Source organism: Anomalospiza imberbis, chromosome 5 (assembly GCF_031753505.1).
Source record: "Anomalospiza imberbis isolate Cuckoo-Finch-1a 21T00152 chromosome 5, ASM3175350v1, whole genome shotgun sequence".
NCBI lineage: Eukaryota > Metazoa > Chordata > Aves > Passeriformes > Viduidae > Anomalospiza > Anomalospiza imberbis.
In genome coordinates, this window is record NC_089685.1 from 58,243,248 (window position 1) to 58,265,565 (window position 22,318).

The window sequence follows — 22,318 nt, forward strand, 5'->3', positions numbered from 1 at the left end:
TTAAGTCTCTGGATGTTCTTATTCATAAGTCACTTTTTTTTCCTCTCAGATCTTTTTGCTAGATCGTTAAAAAATAATTAGAGGCCCAGTTAGAGCTCAGGGTGGCCAACCATGTGAATAAGACTGGACGTAAGCAGAAGCTCATAGGTAAAAGCTGAAGAAGTAGAAGGAAAATCCCAGACAGGTCTAAAGAAAGTGTTCCCAGAGCCCAGGAAGGGGAGAGAAGCTGAATGTTCTGCCTGTGTATGAAATACATCTCTCCAGTTAGATTTTTCAGAGATACTACCCTAAAGAGGCTGTTGTGACTTTATTTCTTAAGTGTGTCAGAGAGACCCTTCTAAGATAGTACATGCATTTCCACTCCCTTTTGTGACAGTTGCAGATTCTCAGCAATGCTTATTATGAAGTCTTGTTCTCAAGGGCCTTTTAAAAAAAGCTGTAGAGCCACACTTATCCAAATTTCTATGGGAACTTGATAGATTTTCTGCATGTTATATGACTCTCAACATCTCATGAACAGCTCAAGTATTTTCTATTTTAAAATGGTGCAAACCCACTTTCTAGATCAGAGATTGAAACTTGACGTTGAAATCGTCAGCAAGCAGATTGTTCTTTATATTTTAAAAACAAGTAAACATGTTTTTCTCCTGCAAATGCAGGTCTGCCTAGACTATAAGCTGCAGGACAGGACCTGGAACCCATTTGTCTCTTTAAGATGGGTGTTAGGGTCTTTTTCTGCATCACTTTAAGTAGGGATCATTCATAACAGGTTGTGTAACAGTACATGGGGGCTCCATTTGAAACTGGCTTTCCTTGAAAGCACTGCCACACAGGTTTGCTTGGAAGCGCTCATATTAAAGGCACTGTCTGCCTTGAGGAACTTCTCCCACAGATATAAAAGGTGAAGGGTGGTGGGGGTAAGGAAGGGCCCATCATGTCACTGGTGACCCCAGTAGTGGAGGCAGGGAAAACAGCAGGGATTTCCTTGGTCCCAGCCCAACATCTCTGCTGAGCTCTGCCCTCCCGCACAGCCCCCAGCTTGCTGTGGCTCAGCCGGTGGGGGCAGGCACAGGAGCTCTTGCTCAGCCTCTTGCTGGTAGAAAGTTTCTTTTTCTGCAGAGCCTTGGGGCTGACTTGCTATTGGAGAACATTGCTTTTGCTGATGGACATGCCTCGGGAGCTGCTCAGCTGGTGGCACTTGCTTTCCTCAGGCAATCTGTAGGAATGTAAAACACTGCACCAAACTCTGCCAAAACACTGTACCTCTGCCAGGTGTTATAAGTAGAAATAATAGGTTCTGGAGGGGTTGTGCTGCAGAAGGCACTGGTATCCATCCAGGCCAGCTCCACATTTGGGGTACAGCTTTGCTGCCAGTACAGCTGAAGCTTACCCCTGAGCGTGATGTTGTCTGGGCAGTGACATTGCAGAGTGGCTGCACAGGCTGGTGAGCAGGCAGTGAGTCCAACTGGCTGTGTAGGTGCTGCCCATGATGCACTAGATTTGATATCTTGCCATAATGCCCTTTTGGCACGATTTGAGGGGTGAAAGTAATGGGCATAGGAAACATTACAGTCAATCCCAAAAGATTGAAAGCAGCAGCACATGCAAGCCAGAGCAAACCTGTAGTGTTGTCCAAAGCTGTTTTGATGTAAGGCTCTTTGGTGCCTCTGGTTCCATATGCAGCAAGCCTATGGCTGCTCTGGTCTCTTGTTTGCTGGATGAGCATGAGCTGGCTTTGTTACATGGCACCATTGTGACTGCTGGCAGAGCTCTCATTCACTTTGATGAATGATGTACTGAAATATGATTGCCATTCTTCCATGTGCTTTCACAGCACCAAGGTGTTATTTTCAATTCTTGGATGACTTTTTGTATCCACACACGAAAAAAATCAGGGAGCTCTTTGTCCAAAACTCGTGAAACAAATCAGAAGTCTTCCTCCTATACAAAATCCCCACAGTAAGTGGGGTGTAAGTTCCGTAAGACAGAATTCAGAATCCCTTGGGCCTTACTTGGCACATGGTACGCTAGAGAAATCCCCAAGCCATTTGCTCCTCTTTGGAATAGGAAGAGGGATTTAAACAGGACTCGTAAAAATATTTCCTTTGTGCTTTCTGTTTCAAACTGGTGCTCCTTGCCCTGTCATCTCAACTTCCTTACTGGTTTGTCTCTTCTTTCCTTCATACCTTTATCTCTGAAATTGCTTGGACAATTAGCTCTTTCTTGTCACCTTTGGACCTTTCTCTTAAAATTAGGAAATGTTAGATACCTAGAAATACTCATGCATAGTTCCTTCTCATCTTTTCCTTGTTCTGACAGCATTTCTTAAGTCTGTGTCACATTCATAACCATTGGCTTTGTAATACTGGAATACAGCTAATAAGCAGTATGATTTTTATCCAGATTAGTTTAAGTCATTATGATTTATTTTTACCTCAAAGGTGGCATGATTTGAGAGCAGGGATGCTGGCCTTGCTGTGGCCAGGAAAAGAGAGGATCTCTGCTGTAAGCAGCACTAGAAGCACAGAACAGTGGCCTTCTCTTCCCTGCCTTGTCTTTAGTAGCTGTGTGAACTCATTCAAAATTGTTTTCTCAATTAAACTGAACACTAAGAATTAATAATAATCTAGAAGAATTGTAATTACTTCTTCTGCTCTTCCTGGAAATTAGGAGTGTTTCTAGCCATGTTTACCTCAAAGCATTCAGATTTCTTTCTTGTTCCTCAGTAAAAGTGCACAGACAACCACGTCTCTGTTCTGGCGTGACAACACAATTAGAAAATTGTATCTTTAAATACCAACTTAATCTAATCTGGGACAAAAACAATAAAAGGCTTTAATCATAGTTGCATGGTGCCTGCAGGCTGTCACCAGAGGGCAGAGACAAGGTTGTTCATTGCCACGTGTGGATAGTTTAGAAATTAAATCCCCTTTTCACAAAGGCAATAAATTCTGTTCTCACTTGTGTCCTTTCCAAATATTTCAGCTCTGTAACCAGATAGCTCGTTTCATCAGCATCTGTCAGAGACTTTCTCTTGCTTCTGTCAAGCTATTTACAAAGGGGCAAGGAGAAATGTCTTTATAAAACTACACACACTTGACTTTGTAGCATCACAGCTTACATGAAATACTAGCTCTAAATATAAACAAGGTACTAACTTTTCCTTCACAGGGATTTTTCCACTGTTTTGTATTTATAGTGCACACACACTGAGGATTCATACCACCCTGGATATCCACAGCAAATATGGGGTGGGGGGATTTACTGGGACTTCATCTTTGGTCAAAAACTGCTCTCACACATTATATGTAGAAAACTGGTAGGGTTTCAACTAAGAAGGGAATGGGTTTTAAATCCCAAAAGAGTAAGGTACAATTTCTACACTGCCTACCCTATGTAGGAAAGGCAGATTCTGAGAACAACTCCATTTTCCATGACCTAAGTTGGAAAGACAGTGAGGGTTTTGAGAACATCAGTGGCAGCCTATGAATTCATTTCTGTTCTGGAGAATACTGTGAGGGTTTTGGCACCAGGAAACCAGCTCAGTCTGAGACACTGAAGCAAGGCACACCTCACCCCATCAAGGCACGCCCACCTTGACAAAATCCCTGGCAGCAAGGGGTAGTCATTGACTCAAAATAGCTCTGTCAGTGTCTCCACTTGAGGACTGGAACATGGAAAATCCTAGTAGAGAGGCAATGAGCAGAAGTGCCACAGGCTAGCTGTTTTGTAGAGAAAAGGCTTCCACCAAGGAACAGGGACTCTCTGGAGTAAGAGGCAGAAGTAGGAGACTTGGACTCCCTGGGTTTCCTGCAAATATCAGGGACCTGATGGCAGCGTGGGTACCTGGTGGGAGGCAGATGTGCTCAGTGTTCTGCTTTTCCATGACTGCACATCTCCTTGTTGTAATTTCTAAGCAACTTGGTTTTGTTTTTAGGAAGAGACTTTGAAAAGTCCTTGCAATTCTCTCTGCTTGTTTCCCAGATAGTTAAACTAAAAATGAACATCTAAGGACTCTGCACCTTGGGGAGGATGAAGCTCCTGCATCCAATGATGCCAGGCAATTGAAACATGTGCAAGAGACCAGGGTTACAAACAGGACCTGACTGCTGCTCATAGCCTTGAAAGGAACAAGACAGGCTGGCTCCAAAGGACAGCATGGAAGTAAAACTAAATTCATGAATCCTAGAGGACCAACTAAGTATCTAATGTACTTTCTGTTTTAGCATATAATAAAACATTCAGCTCTGTATGTATTCCTCTCTGAAGAGTGAAAAAACATCAGAAGGATCCATAGCTTGGAAAGGATTTCTCCTATGTCTGAACTCCAGTGATGCAGAAAGATCCTGGGTGCTATTCACAGTATCCCAGATTTTAAAATCCACCACTCTGCACAATGAAAACAAAGAAGTGAAGCTGAAATAGGACAGTGTCCTAAATGTGACACAGAGGTCTCATAGGAGGCTAAGTGGGTATGCAACAAGTGCATTCAGCATCACCAATGTTGAGCATGTTGGTACAGCTGTGATTGGCTTTTTTGCCATCGAGTTCCCTCTTGCTCCCATCTCCTGCAGGTTTGATGATGAGCAAAGACATCAGCAAATGCAGAAGCTCAGCACACATGGGAGTTTGGCAAGAAGGCAGAGCAGCAAAAAGAGCAAAGGAGCTGTGGTTCTTTCAGCGTGTCTGGTTTTAAGGAGCTACTGGTGCAGGATGCACTTGAGAACTTGAGAGGCAACACTTGCAATTACTTGCACTCTTGCAATTCAGGTAGTGGTGTTTCCCTCCCCTTCCTCTCTCCATGCTGCTGCTGGCCATGGCACTAGTGCCATCCCCAGGGGATATGTTTTTCCATGGACATCTATTTTCTACCAGCTTCCAGACAACTCCATAGAGGGGAGTTGCTCCTCAAGTAAGAGGCAGAGGCTCCATTCTGCTCTCTCCTTTCCATCAATTCTGTTGTTTAGGTAGCTAATATGATGAGGGATCAGATAGTTATGTATTTCTGAACTTATATTTGGGATCAAGAATGGAATAAAGTATGTAGGAAAGCAGACTTGCTCATTCACCATCCCTTTTTCCTCATTCCCTAAGGACTTAATCAGAGTCCAGTTTTTACCCACCTTACACCAGGATATTTTATTTTTTAATTAGAAAATATACTAGCTCAGGCAATGGAACAAGGGAAGGGAGAAGAGTCTTGTTAAAACAAATTACAAGTATATTGTAGGGTAATACTGTTTTGACTTGCTAGCTAATGTTCAGGATCTGCATTTATTTATTTATGTTTACATCTTTAAACCTTAATTTTTTGTAAATTAATCCAGCTGTAACTCTGATCACACTTACCTAACCACAGTTTTAGATTAGTTTCATGGTCATGATACTGAACCACCTTAAAACAGAGGCAAGGTAGTTTGACTGCAGTAATAATTTATTTCAGTCTTCAGTCAGGCTTGTGTTATTTCTCAGTGCATTTTTCATGCTGAACATCTAATACTTAGATTTTGGATTATTGCAGTGTCTGTAGCTTTTTACCCCAAACTGCTATTTTGAACTGTCTCCCTTCAGGTATACCTCAGTGCAGCTTTGATTTGGGAGAAGTTTGTTACACAGAGCAGTGCTGCCAGGCTACATGATGAACTGCAAGAAGACTGAAGAATGCTGCTTATTTTGTTTTTGCTTATTTTAGTAGAACTGAGCCCAGTTTTTCACCTCATGACTACGGAGACTGAATTTCTGATGCAGCTTGCTGCTCCCACACTCTTGGGACAACCAGTGTTTCCAGAAAGTTGCTATGTGTCTACTGAGGTGGATCCAGAGAGGCAGGCAGCAGACGGCTTCTGCCAAGTCCCACTGAACAATCAGATTCGGAATCTATAAATGATCTCTTGGGTCTGCTGTTCATCACTTCAGTGCAAGGGCTTAGCTGGAGTTAAGCCTTCACTCAGCAAGTGTGGAAACACTTTTAATCAGAAGCAGGAATCATTGGACCAGCTTGCCAAATCAGATTAGGAGCAGTTTATATGACCATTGTAAGTATCATAAAGTGCCTGGACATGGGAAACATCAATATATAAACAAGATACCCCCTGATTTTTTTATTATTTTGGCCTGCAACAGTGAAAAGCATTTGAAAGGCCAGATCCTTTGTAGTTCTGAATATCCTCAACTCCAGCTGCCCTCCTTGAAAGCCCATGTGCTCAGTGACTCCCCAGGAGGCCCATCTGGTAACAGCCCCACACTGCTCTCCCTGCCAGGGAGCAGCCACTACCACCCCAAGAATGGAAATTAAAAGAGCAACCTGACTCCTTTGAGAACCGCAAGACATTCCTTGTATGTGAAATTTCTTCATATTCAAGATTTCTGCATAGCTGTGCTGCCACTTACAGAAACTTGTGTTCACAGCTTAAAAACATCCACCCCCACTGAACCTCAGAACTCTATTTAGGATTTGACATGTCTTCAGGAGATCTTCAGGAGTCACACAGGGTCCTGAATAGATGTGAACTAAGTAGTGACAGGAAGAAAAAAAAGCCACTCCTGGAAATTAAAAAATAACTGAATTTAGATCAAACACATGGAAAGTCTGGCTTTTGCCCTAGAAGGTTAATCACTATTTGGAATTTTTTGCCGTGGGAGATTCCCTGTGTAATTGTTGAAAGGCAGATCAAAACCCAACATCATCTTTTGAGCGCCAGTGTCACGCCTGGATAAAAACAAGCTGTATCAGCCCTAATGATATTTGCTCCCAGACATGCGGCTGAAGCTCTGACTATGTTTGGAATAGGAAGGAATTTCCTCATGTGGTGAATTAACAAAGTTTGGGATTTGTCTTTTTCTTGTGCATTGCTCAAGGACCATTTTTTGGAGTCTTGTTTCAAATTCTTTGACTTTCTGCAGCCTTGTGATCAGACCTAAATATTCAGCTTTTCCCACCACTGGGCCCTGCTTTGTTTCTAAAGGTTTTTCCTGCTTTACCAAACATGTATGGATGGATCTCATTTTGCTGCATTATAAAGATACTCTAGCAATGGCAAAAATAATCTACATTATTACTTATCTAAAGATAAGATACATGGAAAGGAAAAGGGCAAAGGGAATAATAAACTGCACAGTCATTTACAACCTTCACCTTCATTCTCTGGAAAACAAATGAATTGCAGGATGCTCTAGTGTACAGAGGTATCGTCAAAGTACCCATTGTGTTGGGGCAGCACTACATGTAAGGTGCAACTTCTTGTCTTTCATGTGTGACTAAATCATTGTTATTGTTCAGTATGAAGCAAAGGAAATATTTACTAAACCTCACAGTTAAAGACAAAATTCCTATATTATTCTCTTGCTGTTACAGATATGTAAATGGTCTGACAGATGCTTACAGCACACTTGATTACTCTTTAGGCATATTTTAATACTCTTTAGGTTATTTTAGGCATATTAGTTCCAGACCTTTATGAGCAACCCCAGTCCTTTCTTTTGGTGTTCTCAGCAACTCTTGTGTACTTGAGCCTAGCATGATGCCAGTGTGAGGCTTTGTACTGGACTGGCTGGGAGTGACCTTTGACTTGGGTTGAGTAGGGCCAGCAGCTCGATGCAGCAGCAGCTACTTGAGATCATGCTTTTCTAGCTGTTTTTTTCTGTTCTGCAAAAGTACTCTTGTTTTAAACAGCAGTTTCTGGCTTGTTACACCTCTCTTACAAAAACCTGTGGTTTGAAACCTACCAAAGCCAGAAAGCTGTGTAAAGCTTGTCTTGTGTCATGTGCTCATGTGAGAAAAGTGAAAACTGGAGCACAAAGAGAAGAGTAAATTGAATCTTTCCTCCCAAACCAATATTAACTTCAGTGTGTTGTAATAGTAAGCAATGTTTACGTTAGTTGAATACCTAATTCCATTGGCTACAGTTACACTGGTCCATTCTGTGGAGTCGTGGGGCACTTCCCCAGATAGAGCACTGCTGTCAGCCCTTCCCCCTGTGGCCTTGGCACTGCGTGTTTGAGTTTAATACCAACTCTGTTGTTCATGGGCTGCCCCATGGATCAGAGGCTGAGGAGGATGCTGGTGCAGGACAGCAGCACCTGCACAAACCCTACAGGCATGACCACAACTATGTGACCAGCAAAGTGCTCATTGCTGCTCTTGACTGCAGCATCACACAGCATGCAAAGCTTAAAGGGCTCTTTGACAGGCCCCAGACCATACTGAAATCCTTTCACTGTCCTGCTGCTGCTGAAGTCTACAGCACAAGTGCTCTGCCCTCACTTGTGCTGGAGTATTTGTCCTGCTTGGTCAAAAAAAGGAGTAAGCTGTGATGGTGCATAATAGACAAATGGAGAGGCAGGAACTACTGCTCCTTTCATTATTTTATTATTGTTCATCATTTGTCATAATTGTTTTTTCACTGTTAATTGCTGTTCATCTGAGGAATGCACATGGAGCATGTTTCCTACTTGGAACTGACAGAGAGGGAGCATCTTAAAAAAAACCCTGAGGATTTTTGAGATCACAAACCTTAGAAAGATAACAAAATTAGCACACATAATTCCCCTTGATTTTCTTTATGCCTGCAGACAAGGTTAGCAGCAGCCCTTGTTTCTAAGAGTTTGTTTTGTCTCCTCAACCAAAAAATCTGGAATGGTAAGTATTAGGTCTGATTTATTATTATATATCTTGTTTTGTCTCTCTTATGGAAAATATGGAAAAATTAGAAACAAATTACATGAAAACATCATAAATTACAAAAGCTGAATACTGAGAGAAATTAATAAAACACTTTTTTTTTTGTTTCCTTCATAATTATCTAAAATGAGACCTGAAGACTGTCCCTAATAGACTCATTTTTTATACACCTTCACTCTAACTTGAACTGGGGGGAGGGTTTAAGCAGCTCCCTTGTGAGGTGAATGATGAAGCCAAGCTTGGTGAAACTGCACAGTGTGGTCTCTGAGTGTAGTCTGCAGTAGAGCTGTCTGTCCTCAGACGAGTTCTTCTTGTGTTACAGTAACTCAAGCAATTCTGGCTGTCTCCTACATGCCAGCTCTCATGTATTCCTGGAATTAAATTCTAGACCAGTAGCACATATTTTAATAGCAAAACATCTATTTGATCTCCATTTTTTTTTTCATTCTCATAAAGAAATGTTAATTTCTATAATTTCTGTTGATTTTTTCTCATGCACCCCCTGCTTCCCCCACACGTTCCAACTTGTGGCAGAGGTGCTTCTGTGATGAAAGAAAGTAGGACCTGGGAAGAGGCAGGCATGATGCTTCAGAGGATCATCTTGTAAGTACCTAGTCTTTATTGTCTTGTGGTATGAACATGAGTCCCTATTCCTTGTTAATCTGGTTAATTCAAGAGGTAGAAATGGGGTGCACTGGTATCAGTGTGTTATTCCTAGGGCTGAAGAATGAGACTACCCATTATGTATATTTGAAAATCTCAGTTACTTATGTTCTCAGCAAAAGCTCCTAATTTTCTGTGAACTCAGCATAAAAGCATTGCATAATGGACACAGCGACTCCCACAACTATTGTTTACATCTGTCAGCTAATCCTTTCTGTGAGTCAGGCGTTGCCTACTGGGTTGGGCACTTGATTGGGATTAGAAACTCATTATTATGATGATGCATATTGCAGTGCTGCCTGGGGGCCTCAGCAGGATAATGGGCACACTGTGCTAGACAGCTCTCAGACCTAGAGTTTGTAGCCTATTGTTAGAGCACCCTCACTCTAATTCTGGATTAGACCCCATTTCTTCTCATGGCCCTTGGGATAAAACATCTAATCCTGTTCTATTTCCATGTCTTTTCAGGGGAGATGATAATTCATTTCCTACCATCAGTCAATGTAACCACCTGCTTTTGGAGAAGAATGCCAGGATGATGTCACCTAAAGGCTGCAGGTAAATGCTGCAGCACAAGTGGGAACCAGCATTTTCCCTGTTTGAGTGCCTCTGCTATTCAGTGGAATGCTTTTGCAATGGGAATTTGAGGCTTTTCCAGCAGTGCTGCTGCACCCAGAGAATATACAAGCTGAAAAGCATAGCAAGCCTTGAGTTGCACCAAGGCTGTTTGCAGCCGTGAGTTGCTCACTGAGCCCTCGGCTTAGTAAGTGACATTAGAATCTCCCTTCTTCCCTCTCAGGGCTGCACATGTGTCCATCCTAGTGAGTGGCCCTTGTTGGGTAGCAGGCAGACTGTCCTCCTCCCTGTCCTTTCAGGCTCTAGGTGTTGCTGCTGCTGTTCCAGGTGCCAGCACAGGTGGCAGGTGCCCTGCCACCAGGTGCCCTGTTTGTACTCCATCTGTGTACTGCCACAGCCACGCACCTGTGACTGCAGCTAAGCCTGAGCCTGGTCTGTGCTTGCCCTTCACTCACTGGCACCTACTGCTCTACAATGTTGCTCAAGTGTGAGGCTTGACAGGGATAAGCTGTACTTAGAGTTTCTGACTGACCTTATAGTTTCAGGTCAGGGTGAACTTGACTGGATTTTATCACCCCATGGAAGCTGCTTCTTGTCTGTCCTGGGTGGTTTGCTAAGGTGGCCATACAAATAGCTTGGAAAACAGTGCTGAGTTGTGTAGAGGTGAACCCTTTGAGTGTTGTCTACTACCTCATTTCCCTTGCTTGGAATACTGCTGGTCAGTGGGGCCACTCTGCAATATGCTCCTAAGGAGGAACAAAGTTGTCTGAGACATCTTTCAAAGACAGGAGCAAGGCTGGTGCTTGCTGAGAAGTTCTTGAACAGCTTCAGCTTCATCTCTCTCCTTTTTAAGCCCAGAGTCCTTCTCTACAAGCTATTACAATGTGCTGGCATTGTTACAGCCATCATAGGCTGGAGCTGGCACACACAGAGTTATCCTGTTTTAAACTTGTTTGTCTCATGGGAAATTTGAGACTTAAGCACTCACTTGGTCTGCACCTCTTTATTTGAGACTGACCAGTCTGAAAAACTTCTGATAAAATATCGGTAGAGTCTCAACCAGAGTTGAGTTCCTATCAGTTTAATTAAAGATCACTGGAGAGACAAAGCGTGTGAAATGCTCCCATAGTGTAGAAAGCTACACTGTGAGTGCTCCCCTGAGTAATCACCAGAGGCTGCTATCAGCAGTGTAATCAGAAATGACTGAAGAGCTTAACTTGAAACTTAGACATCAACACATGGCAAAGAAAAGATGAGACAACAGTGAAAAGATGAGACAACAGTGATTGAGGACTAATCACATCCATTGTATCATGAGAGTAACAGAGAAGTAAATAGAGAAGGCACTGTAAGGTGGTCTGAGACACAGATCTGTAGGAAACTGGGCTTTGTTAGGATTTTTTATGCAATGTGGTCAAGGTTTTTACATACTAGTCCTATGCTATTATAGGCACAAGGTCAGTAAACCTTGATAACTAAAGCAAAGTTATATTTAAAACTTTCTTCACCTCTTGCATTCTATGGCTTTCCTTCAGTAGCTTTTGTGGATGTGGTACCACATGAATGAGTTTGGATATGAGAAGCTGGAAAAAGACTGCAAGGAGAAGAGAGCATGGAGTTTACTTCTTGCTTCTTCGCGGGTGAGTTAATGGTACTGGCCGCAGTGGTATGGACTGTACCAGGTCACCTTTGGGGACCAAAATGCATTTGAGAGATACATCTTCCATAGTTTTTGTTTTGTCTTCACAAATTAGTGTTTATAGAAACTTACCAGAGATTAGATTATGTAGACTTCAGGGTTTAGGCAATGTTCTATGGCTAACAAGAGCCAACAAGTTCCACCTGAGTCATTCCCCTGGGTGTAACATGCCCTGGACTGACAATGACAGGAGCCAGCTGAGCATCCTTACAGGAGATGACAAGTGTCGACACAGGGGCAGTCACCTCCTATTTGTCTAACCAAGCAGAACTGGCAGTGGAAGAGCCACTGAGGTGACCAATCTTAATGTTTATCCTAGTGGTGATATCCCAATGAAATTAGAAGGATGACACTTAATGTAGTCTTTTGGTAGTGGGGCAAGACATATATTCTTAGCATAAGCTGCTTAGGAAAAGCTTCTTTTACTTAGCATTTATCACTTATTACTGTGTTTTATTACATTGATAGCCATCCCCAAGAAATATTTTAATGTTTTTACGTGTTTCATATATAGACATACTCCCTTCAGCATCAAACATATTTTGAGAAAACAAGACTGTAGACAAACTGAGTTAGACCTGCTTAGTTATGCTGACATAAACTTAGTGAAGCTTCTTTTTTGACCAACAAAATAGCGCCTAATGTGCTTTCTGAGTCACTGTGTTTCTTCCTTCTGGAAGCTGTATCCAGCATATGGTTACCACAGATCTGTGGGCCTTACTCAGGAGAAGCTTACACTGAGCTCTAGCTTGAGCACGAAATGCCAGATTTGATCATGTAGGGTAAAACACTGCATTTTCTCAAACATTTCTTTGGTCCACTCCCTTCCAGATGAGCCAAGCCAGACACATTCCTTCCAGCTGAAATAGTCCTTTTTTTCCTTTTTTTTTTTTCCCCACAAGCTTCTCAGGTATACAAAAGGATAATGCAGTGTACAGCATTGTCACTTAACGGTGGCTGTAATGTGCACCACGCAGAAGAGTCTCAGGGAGTTGTACAATGAAGTTCTACAATAATCTTAGTCATGAAGGGCAATTAAGAGCAGTAGTTAACCTATATTTTTCTACCCTACTATAGGACTCAACTTACACCCAGGATTTCAAATACTAGTTGGAAGTGCATTACATTGTCCAGAGGCATAATTACAGAGAGCTGTAGTTGTCTTTATCACAAAGTTTTAATTAGTAGGACACATTAAATAACCAGCTGATATAGATCTTAATGAATCATTTATAGGCCTATATCTATGACAATTATATATGTAGCTGGTCATACAAAGTGATTCGCCTACATCTGGGCTTATGTGAAATGGAATATGCATCGTCCTCATGTGATGTAAAGGTGAAAGGGACAGGACAAAACCGGGACAACAGCCTACTTTAACCAAACAGCTTTTGTCTGGACCATTGTTGACAAGACTGGGGAGGAAATATGAATAGTTGGTTTCAAAAGAAATCCACCTTGAGGAAAAGCAGCAGCTCTGGTTTCCTGAATTGTTGACTGGTTTGGGTTTTGTGTTTTTAAATCAAGGTGGCTGTCCCACATGGACACTTTATGCAGTGCTGCTCAGGAATGAGGGCAGATGCACACCAGGCCAAGAACAGGGTTTCTGGGGCAAGCTGGGACTCTGGTGTCTGCAAGCCATGTCATGCCACTCTTGCTGTGGCTCCCTGACAGCCCAGCCTGCCTTAGATGTGTCTCTTTTTTCTCCAGCACTGCCTGCCCAGAAGCATGAAGAAGCTCCTTCAGAGAAACCACTACAGACCCCTAGCAGCCAGATCTTTGCTCCACTGGAGATGTTCCCAGATCTCCGGTTCTACTAGCTTTCTGGCTGCTTAGTATGTCTAGATGAAAAAGTGGGAAACATGCCTAAACATCCAATTGCTCTGGGGCTAATTTTTGCTCTAAGCACTGTTTCAGGGCCAGATTTTCATAGCATTTGTTTGTGGCTGCTCCTTGATAATTAAAAAGACGTATATGTTGTCTGTTTGGCCAAGTGAAGGGGGCATGGGAGCAGCTGGCTGCGAAAGTGCATTTATTGTCACTGCTGATTTCTGCAGAGCTCAGTCAGAGTATGTACACAGCATGGTGGAAGACATGGAAACAAATCCATTGTGGTGTAAAAGGTGTAACTCTTCCTCCTCTTTGCCTAGAAGATGCAGCTGGTCACAGACAGGCTGCTTTCCTTAATCAGCCCTGGTGGCAAGACGGTCCAACTGAGGTAGCGTTGCTTGGGAAACTTGTTTTTAGGGGAAGCCTGCCAGGCTCCAGGATGCACATATTGGGCATGGGCATGGTACATCATTGGGCATGGTGCCAGTCCTGGATATTTCAGAAGGTTTATCCCTCCCATCCACTGTGCTGACCACTATCAGGTACTTGCTTCTGCCTCTCCCTGCCCCATGGGTTGTTTTGGTATCCGCCTCAGGTCCTTGTACAGTTTTGAGCTACTTGTTTCGTCTCCTGTTTCTTTAACAAGTAGCACTTTAATGACAGATTGTAGGTAACACACTATGCCCAAAACCACTGCCCAAAACCCCCCCAAACTTATTGCATCAAGTAGAGGTATTTGTCCATGGTCTTTCTTGCCATGTCTGACTTGGCTTACTCTGCTTAGTTGGAGCTCCAGTTGGAGCAAAGCCTGTGTTTATCTGATTGCAAGGCAAAACCTAGCAATAAACAAACCATTGCAAATGTATACTTGAAAAGATTAAGAGAAAAGTATTACCAACCCATGTAATATTGTAATCCAAAGTACTTTAAAAGTAGCATTGAATAATTTTCTCAATTATCCATAGAGTCTGCTGTTAACAGGTTTCCCTGGTTCCCTACCATCAGAGGAACTCTGCTGATCTCTGCAAACTTCTTTCAGCTTAAGTATAGAGTTCTCCTTAAAATTAGAGGGCTTTTAAGAGTTAATATGTTAATCTCTTGATGTACCACAGCAGGCATCTGGAATAGATCTTAGTAGACTGTTTACACTATGCTTCCATTCAGGGTGGTTAGAAGTGAGGGAGCACTTGTGGCAAGAACTGATGTGGTGTAGGGTTTGACAGCGTCTTTCCACACCTAGCTGTTGCTTTTGTGGAGGAGGGAGGACCAGAATCTTCCAGTATGGCTCTCAGTGTGGCTTTTCAGCTTCTCCCATCACGGGAGAAGGCTTTCACAGGGCAGGGGGTGATCCCATGCTCAGATTTCCCCAAGGTGGCAGAAGTTTCCTTTGCTGCCTTCTCCTGGAAGAAAATAAGAAACCTAATGAAAGAGGTTTACTTTCTGTCTCTGAGGCAGAATATAGTTAGTATGAGGTTCAACCCTCTGAGCCTAGGGGCACCTATACCAGAGAAGCATGACACGTGCTCCATCCAACAAGGCAGCTGCTGGGAATGCTCTCAGCACTGTGTGTGAGTGCAGCCTACGTGCTGAAGCTGACAGTCGCTCTGGACGGATGGCTGTAATAACTTTGTGCTTTGTGGCTGTCACTGTTTTTATCCTCCCAATTCCCCGGGAGGTAGGGAAGTGCTGTTAGTCATTTTATAGAGATAAATTGAGCCGTGGTGTGATGAGACCACACAGGGAGTCAGCAGCAGAGACAGTCTGCTATCAGACCCTCCTCTCCTTCCTTATCAGCTCTGCCTTATCTGTGTGCACAAGTTAGATTTGTGGAAATAGCTCCTGAGTGACTGTGAAGAGTGGGAAGAAGCCACGGAAATGGGAAGAGTAGTGCCTGCTCCCAACACCAAAACTAGGCTGCCTGAAAGCCCTCAGTACACTGAAAGATGACAGCTTTGCTCCAGTGCCATGTTTTCAAGCAGAGCAGATTTTTTGCCAGTTCTCGTTAGACTTTCAGTATTGGTTTTCCAGCCACCGCCAACTCTGTCTGGGCACAGGTCCATGTTTACTTAAGCTCCACAGCCAGAAATATGGTGAGCTCTGGTTCATGCTAGTGTGTGGTTGTGCTGAATGCATCAAAATGCGTCATCAAGAGTCACCAGCTACATAAAGTATGAGCTGTGGCAGGGAAATCAGAGAATATATAACACAACATTGAGTAGAGTAACAGCTCTGGAAGCCAGAAACCCATTTAAAACACTCTGAATTTTAAAAACACTTTAAAGTAAACACTTTATTTTCTTTCTCTCTCTCTTTTTTTTTTAATGCCATGTTTTGATTTCTGAGCTGGATCAGAAGCACAGTTTATTTTACAAGAGCCAATGGTACCAATTAAAGCCTGAGACTTTCAAAGCAGCACACGGGACTTAACTACACATCTTCCATTAATTATCTCTTGGCCAAGTTAACTCTGCACAAGTAATATGTCACAAGCTCATTTTCTGTCATTAAATTCAGCAGATATGACCTTGATCCTTTCTGGGAGCACACCTTCTCAGTAATAAAATGCTGTTTTATTGCAGACGCTTTTTGAAGAATGCCATTTTAATGTCAGGTTATGCTGGAGAAGAGCCCAGCTCCTGCTTTTTCAGACTTTCTGAAGCAGGAAAGAACTAACAGCCTGCACTACACCTCTTATCAGTGCAGAGCATGGACTAAATGTGTCTTTGTTGACCTTCTCCTTTTCTTGGTACAGAAAAGAAATTACCTTAGTTTCAAAAAAACTGACATCTAGGTACAGCTGGTACGTATTAGCGCTTCAGTTGTATGTTGCTGGAGCACAATTTGTCAGCTGTAATTTTACTTGCTTGACTCCCTTATGTTTGTGCTTAAAAAGTTTAGGGAGCAAGTACTCTGGATTCCAAATCCAACATTTTGGCCTCCATGGTGAGGCAGCTTTGCCCTGGGAAAAGTGTCCTCTGCCCCTTACAGCCATGGTCTGCAATCAGACTATTGAACTAGGGCTTGCCACTGTTTTCCACCTTTGGAAATTGTTTCAGGTTTTTATGCTCCTGTTCCCTCTCCCATCCTTCCATATAAAATTCGGGGACCAAAAGGAACCTATTTTCAGTGCCCACCTCTATGCATTAAAACCCAGCAATGTATTAACTGCCAGAATGGCAATTTATGCATCAGCTTGCTCTGCCACAGTTTTTTTTTTTTCTTAAAAGGAAAAATAAAAAATGCTCAGTTTGGAATAAACCACCACATGTGTGGGGTTGCCACTTAAAAAAAAAAAAAAGAAAAGAAAAAGTGGAAAAAAACAGGCACTGGTGTTTGCCAAATCCTTGTCTTACCCTTCACCAAAAGCAGTGCTGACAGAGCACAGTGTCGAACAGGCGAGAACATCGCTCAGTCCATCTGGCTGTCCGGTGCCTCTGAAGACAACAGCTGGCCTCAAAATGGGAAGGAGGTAACCTGCTGAGTGAAGGTGTCCAGATAATAAATTAGCCCCCCAAAAAATGAGAACAACAACAAAGAAATTAGTGTCCAAAAATTTAAGATAAAGGGCGGAGGATAATGCTGTGTTAAGCAGCCTCTTCTGTGGTTAGTTACCACTAGGCATCAGCAGCAATACAGCAGGTTTTCTACCAGCTCCTGGGAGGTCCTCCAGCAGGATGGACATAGAGATTGTGAGGCACGGAGAAGGACCTCACAATCTCAGCATTTTAGAGGTGATTGTACCTGTGTGGGTTTGTCCTGACAGACACCAGCTGGAGAATGCACCACGTGGCTCAGTTGGGGTCTGCAATCCTGTTGGGATGCTATGCTAATTCAGGCAGTATTAATGGAAGGCTGCAGTTGGAATTTCTTTATGTGAATACCAGTGGGTTTATTGTGGGTTTTTATTTTTATTATTATTATTATAATTGCCACTGCTTGCAAAGAATCTGCTTTTTCTTTTACAGCAGCTATTTTGAGACTAGGAAAAAGTTGACTTGGAAGACTTGCTCCTCTTGCTCGGCAGGCATTGACCCAAGAAGAGCTGGATGCAGACAGAGCCCAGCTGAAGCCAGGTCAGTGGTGTGTAAGTGTGGAGTTTTTTCCTCTCCTGGAGTCACAGTAAGATCAGAGGTGGGATTGTGTGCCAGTGGTTGCAACCTAATTTCAATTGCTTGGTTAGATGCACTGAACTGTTGTGTGTATCTGTGGCACAGGGGCTCTGAAGCACCCCTCTGAATTGCTGTCACAGTTTGGAGGATCTCTACCCACACCTTCATCCACAGGCACAGAAAAACAATCAAACTCTTGGACTGACAAAGCTGCAGAGGCTAAAAGCTTCTATTTCAAGGCTATGAAGGATGCACATTGCACTTTGCTTCCTCCATATCCTAGAGAGCCTTTCCTAGAAGGGCTCTGTGACATGCTGCAGCAGGGCTCTGGACCTGGTTTCCCACAGGCATATGAGTGCAGGCGAGCAAAGGCTGATAATGTCTTAACCAACCCACGGGTGAAGAAATAGCTACTTGACAGGAATGTCTTAAAGTGAAACACACTGAATGTTCTGATGAGCTGAAACACTACAGCACTGGGAACTGTATACATCTGCAATAGACTGCATCCAGTGAGCACTAAAAGAAAGTAAAGATTTTGGGAATAAGAGGAAACTGTTTTTAAGATGATTTCTAATAAATAAGGCTTACACAGTCATATGAACGCTCTCTCTCTCCTGGCTTATACCCTCCCCATTCTCCACGGTAACTTTTGCCTCTATTAGGGTCACTGTTCTCTATCAAAGACAGCAATGATCCTACAATGTCTGTAAATGCCAGCAGTGCATCTGGGGAGAGATGTGGGGAGATTCTGCCCGTGAACAGTCAGCATTCACACAGTTCCAAGTTCTGCCAGAACCAGTGGCCATGGCCAACCTCTTTTCAGCTGCCTCTGCTGCTGGCTGGTATAAACTTCCAGTGATGATTTTCAACCTTTTCCCAGGGGAATAACCTCTGTTTTTCTCTGCTTACTTGTGAATAAGAGAATAATCTTCAAAGTCTAAGACATAGGTTGGCTTCACAGATGACTTGCAGGCTTATCTGAGTGTCTGTTTTAAGCCAGGAGAAATATTGGTAGAATCTGAGGCTGGCATGGTCTTGCCTGGCTCTTATGCTCTCGGGAAACCAGTTATCACACAGAATTTTAATGGCTTTTATGGGTCATATGAAAGACCAGAGACATCAGAGGGAATTCTTAAACAGACTTGTTTTCAGCTTACACAATGTTTTTGCCTTCAGTAGAAATATAAGCCCTTACATGCTGCAGAACAGTTTGGCTGATGGATGCTCTGGGAAGATGGTGCTGGGAAAAGTTGTCTCTGTTGCTGGTTCTTTCCAAGAGTGGTTTTGCATTTGCTGCCTGTGAAGACAACCTAGCTCAAGGGTTGTGCTCCTGTCCTGTGAAAGAAAGGGCTGCACATCACACTACCCCTTGTCCTTCTGGATGGAGCTATCTCTGGATTTGTGGCTTAAAAGCTGAGTGCTGGCAAGGGGACAGAGGAAGGTCAATGATCATTGGAGGTTTAAGTAAGACAGTAGCTTAAGGTAAAGCTTCAGAGAGCTCACAGTTCCCGTTAGGAGGAACAAGCAGTGATGTCTTATTGGCATATCTAATTAGAAATTGCTGGGAGCTACTGGACTGGACAGTCTCCTCAAATGCCAGCAACACTGCGGGAGCTGGATGTAAATGTTGTAATTGATACAAAGGTGGAAGCTGCTCCACTACAAAGTGACATTTCAGATATTGTGGGAATTGATGATCTGAAACAACCTCAATGAGATCTGTTTCCCTTAAATCTTTTGACTCCTGTCAGAGGTGCATGTTCAAGCTCTTCTCTGGGCAGATGGCTTCTGCAAATAGAACTGCCTTTGAAATATGAAGTTTTGCTGAATTCATTATATGCCTTCTGACTTCAAAGCTTTGTACTTTCCTCTTTAGTTTTAAATAGAGTCACTTGGCTGCTTTCAGGCCTGTTACATTGGAGGCAGGTGCTGCAGTGGATGTCAGTGGTGAGGCACAGCAGCGGTGCTTATTTAAGGTCCACTGAGCAGCTGTATGCCTACCTCACCTCTGCCCACACCCAGCCAGGAGGTACACGATTGCTACAGTTAGATGGGTCTCAGGGAGTCTACCTGTCAGGGACTTTCCTGCTTTTCCCCCTCCTCAAGGAGAGAGGTGGCTGCACTAGCCTAGCCCTGTATCTCTTGCTCTCCCAGGGTGCAGAGAGCTGTGTAAGGAGGAGGATGGGATGGAGTGGGGATGATGTTTGTATCAGAAATTGTTCTGCTCATCTAGGCATAAGTTCTCTTCATTGAAGACTTCACAAGATGCTTCTTACCTGAAAGGGATGATTTTTATGAATTAATCTTTATAGAACCTTATGTTGAACTGACCTTCTGGAGCATGAGGGTTTTCCACATGAGCTCAGCAAGTGGATACCAGTAGTCAGAAATTACTGTCAGTATAAAGCAGTCATTGTGACTTTGCTTTCACTGTCTGTACTTTAACTGAAATGATGGGGTTTAGGTGTCATATCTCACACTTTTAAGGAGTATTGGAGCAACTTAAAGGGACACAAGTGGGAGACCTTTCTCTTTGTATCTGCTTGCTACACAGAGGGATGACATTTTGATAGCCAGAAGTTCTTTGGGAAAAAAAAATTTACTTTGGAGACTGAATTATCAGCTTAGTCAAATTGTTCATATGCATAAAATGGGGGGAGAAACAAGCACCCAAACTTCAAAGCAGCTGGACCATTCTTTTCAACATCTTCTGACTTGCCACAACTTTATATCAAAATTCTTCAGATTCAGTTTGAAAGTATTAAATGCTCAATGCCAAAATGTTTGAACAATACAAAATGTTTGCTTCATCCACAAACTACTTTTTCAATATTTTAAAATTGTTTTTAGAGCTAGCATCAAGATGAAAATATATTCTTCACCTGGCTCTGGTTCACTACAGCATCTGGGTAAGTTGGAGACAGAACTTTCTGAACTGAAAAGTGTTTAAGAAGAAAAATTAGTTTCTTCACCAGAACCTCCTCTCTCAGCAGCTAGATCTTTTATGGATGATCTAAGCAAGCAGCATATTACAGCTTTCAGCATTCTTTCATATATTTTTGAACTGAGAAGCTTTTGTTGCATTTTTGTCTTATCGGGAGTACATTATAAAAAATGTCAACTCTTTCCAACCCTTTTTTGTTTCATTGGAAGAATTATTCTTAATTTCAGCCCTGGAGTCAGTTTATGTGTGGTTTGATCTTCTCTTCTTCCTTTCTTTCAGATGCTATCAGCATGGACAGCAGAGCAGCCTTGTCACACAGGATTAATGGCAGAGTGTGGTGTTGCTTCTGGAACAGTAATGTCGTACCATATGAATAAACACTGAAATTGGGATAATTTTTCTAAATGTTTCAGCATTCTAAGTACAAAGTAATAACCCTGTCAGGAACAATATTCACTGCTGTCTCATCTGGCTGTGCTGGAATTAGTGGCAGTCTCCGAGGAAGAACACAGGTATGTCAGTGTTGGAAACAGAGCATGTGGTTGTATTAGAGCAAAAAGCAAACAAATCCCTTGGTCACAGTACAGGGAGAGAAAATTAATACTGCTTGGAAAATCAGCACTGCTTTGAATATGCATTTGTCTTGGTTCCCTCATGAAAAGGATAATGCAAAAAGGGGAGATGGATGGATGGATGGATGGATGGATGGATGATAGATAGATAGATAGATATGTATTAGTATATCAGGCAAAATGTGTTGTAGAATTTAGCAGAAGATGAAAACCAGAGTCTGTGAGATCAAGAATAAGGGGAGGAACAAACGACAGACAGTGAGAAGAGTGTTACTGAGTACTTTCTGCCTTAATACAAAATCAAGGAGTAGCAAAGCCTTGATGAAGGATGAGACTTAAAAATATTCCAGTTCACCTCAAAAAAAACCCAGAAATAATTCTGAGGCATTGCAGGGGTGAGGAGAGGTTCCTCAGCCATTTTTCTGAGTTGTTAAACAATTTGCCTCTAGGTTTCCATGCATGTTCATTTGTAGAGGTGCCAGCCAAAAGATGTTTGATGCTGAGAAAATTGCAAAAATCTAGCTCTGCCTAGCTGCCCCAAGGTCACTGCTTAGATTGTTTAAATTTTGGAAATGTCAGTTTGAAACACTCATATAGAAAAATAAATGCACAATTACACTGTTTATCCTATCTACTCAAAAACATGTTGAGCTCTAGTCAACTTGGAAATAAAATCTTCCTCCACAACATATTGCTGCCCAGTAGCATGTGTTACAGAGCATATTTAAGACTTCTTTGGAAGAAGACACGATCAGACACGATCAGCCAGAAATCAGATATTCAATTAACTGGTCTCCTGCTTCAAGCCAATATGACAGGGGTGCCTCTTAATGAAAAAAAAAAAATTGCTGGTGTGGCAACATCTGGGAATAAATGGTTATGGAGAGAGAATTTTTATATTAGCAATGTGGTCACTTGCATGGAGGTAACAGTAGGATCTGAAAAGTACAGCCATGAATGTGAGCAATGTTTCACTTGAGCACTCTTCAGCCTTCAAACATGGTCTAGCCTGACCTGGGAAAATCAGAGGAGAGACAAAATTGCCTGTATTGAGATGACAGCTTTGCAAAAAGAGGTTGTGTTCCAGCTATGGTTGTCCAAGAATCATCTGTGCTGGGGCTTTGAGCGTTGGTTTTAACAACAATGCAGTTTGTGCCTTCACTCCTGCTCCCCGCTTCTCCTCATCTGGCTATATCCACTAGAAGGCTGACTCAGCTCTGAACTCTATCATAGAGCGGA

The 22,318-nt window shown here is 42.7% G+C and overlaps 1 long non-coding RNA gene across 2 annotated transcripts; it reads left to right on the forward strand.

Moving 5' to 3' along the window:
- Nucleotides 1–5,847: 5,847 nt before the first annotated feature.
- On the forward strand, nucleotides 5,848–18,158 carry LOC137474472 (uncharacterized). Of its 2 annotated transcripts, none has more exons than XR_010999367.1 (4): nucleotides 5,848–7,225; nucleotides 9,215–9,283; nucleotides 9,812–9,901; nucleotides 17,476–18,158. It is a non-coding gene; the product is annotated as an uncharacterized lncRNA (long non-coding RNA). The 2 variants fall into 2 exon arrangements; XR_010999368.1 differs by lacking the exon at nucleotides 17,476–18,158 and adding an exon at nucleotides 13,332–13,903.
- Nucleotides 18,159–22,318: the final 4,160 nt, after the last annotated feature.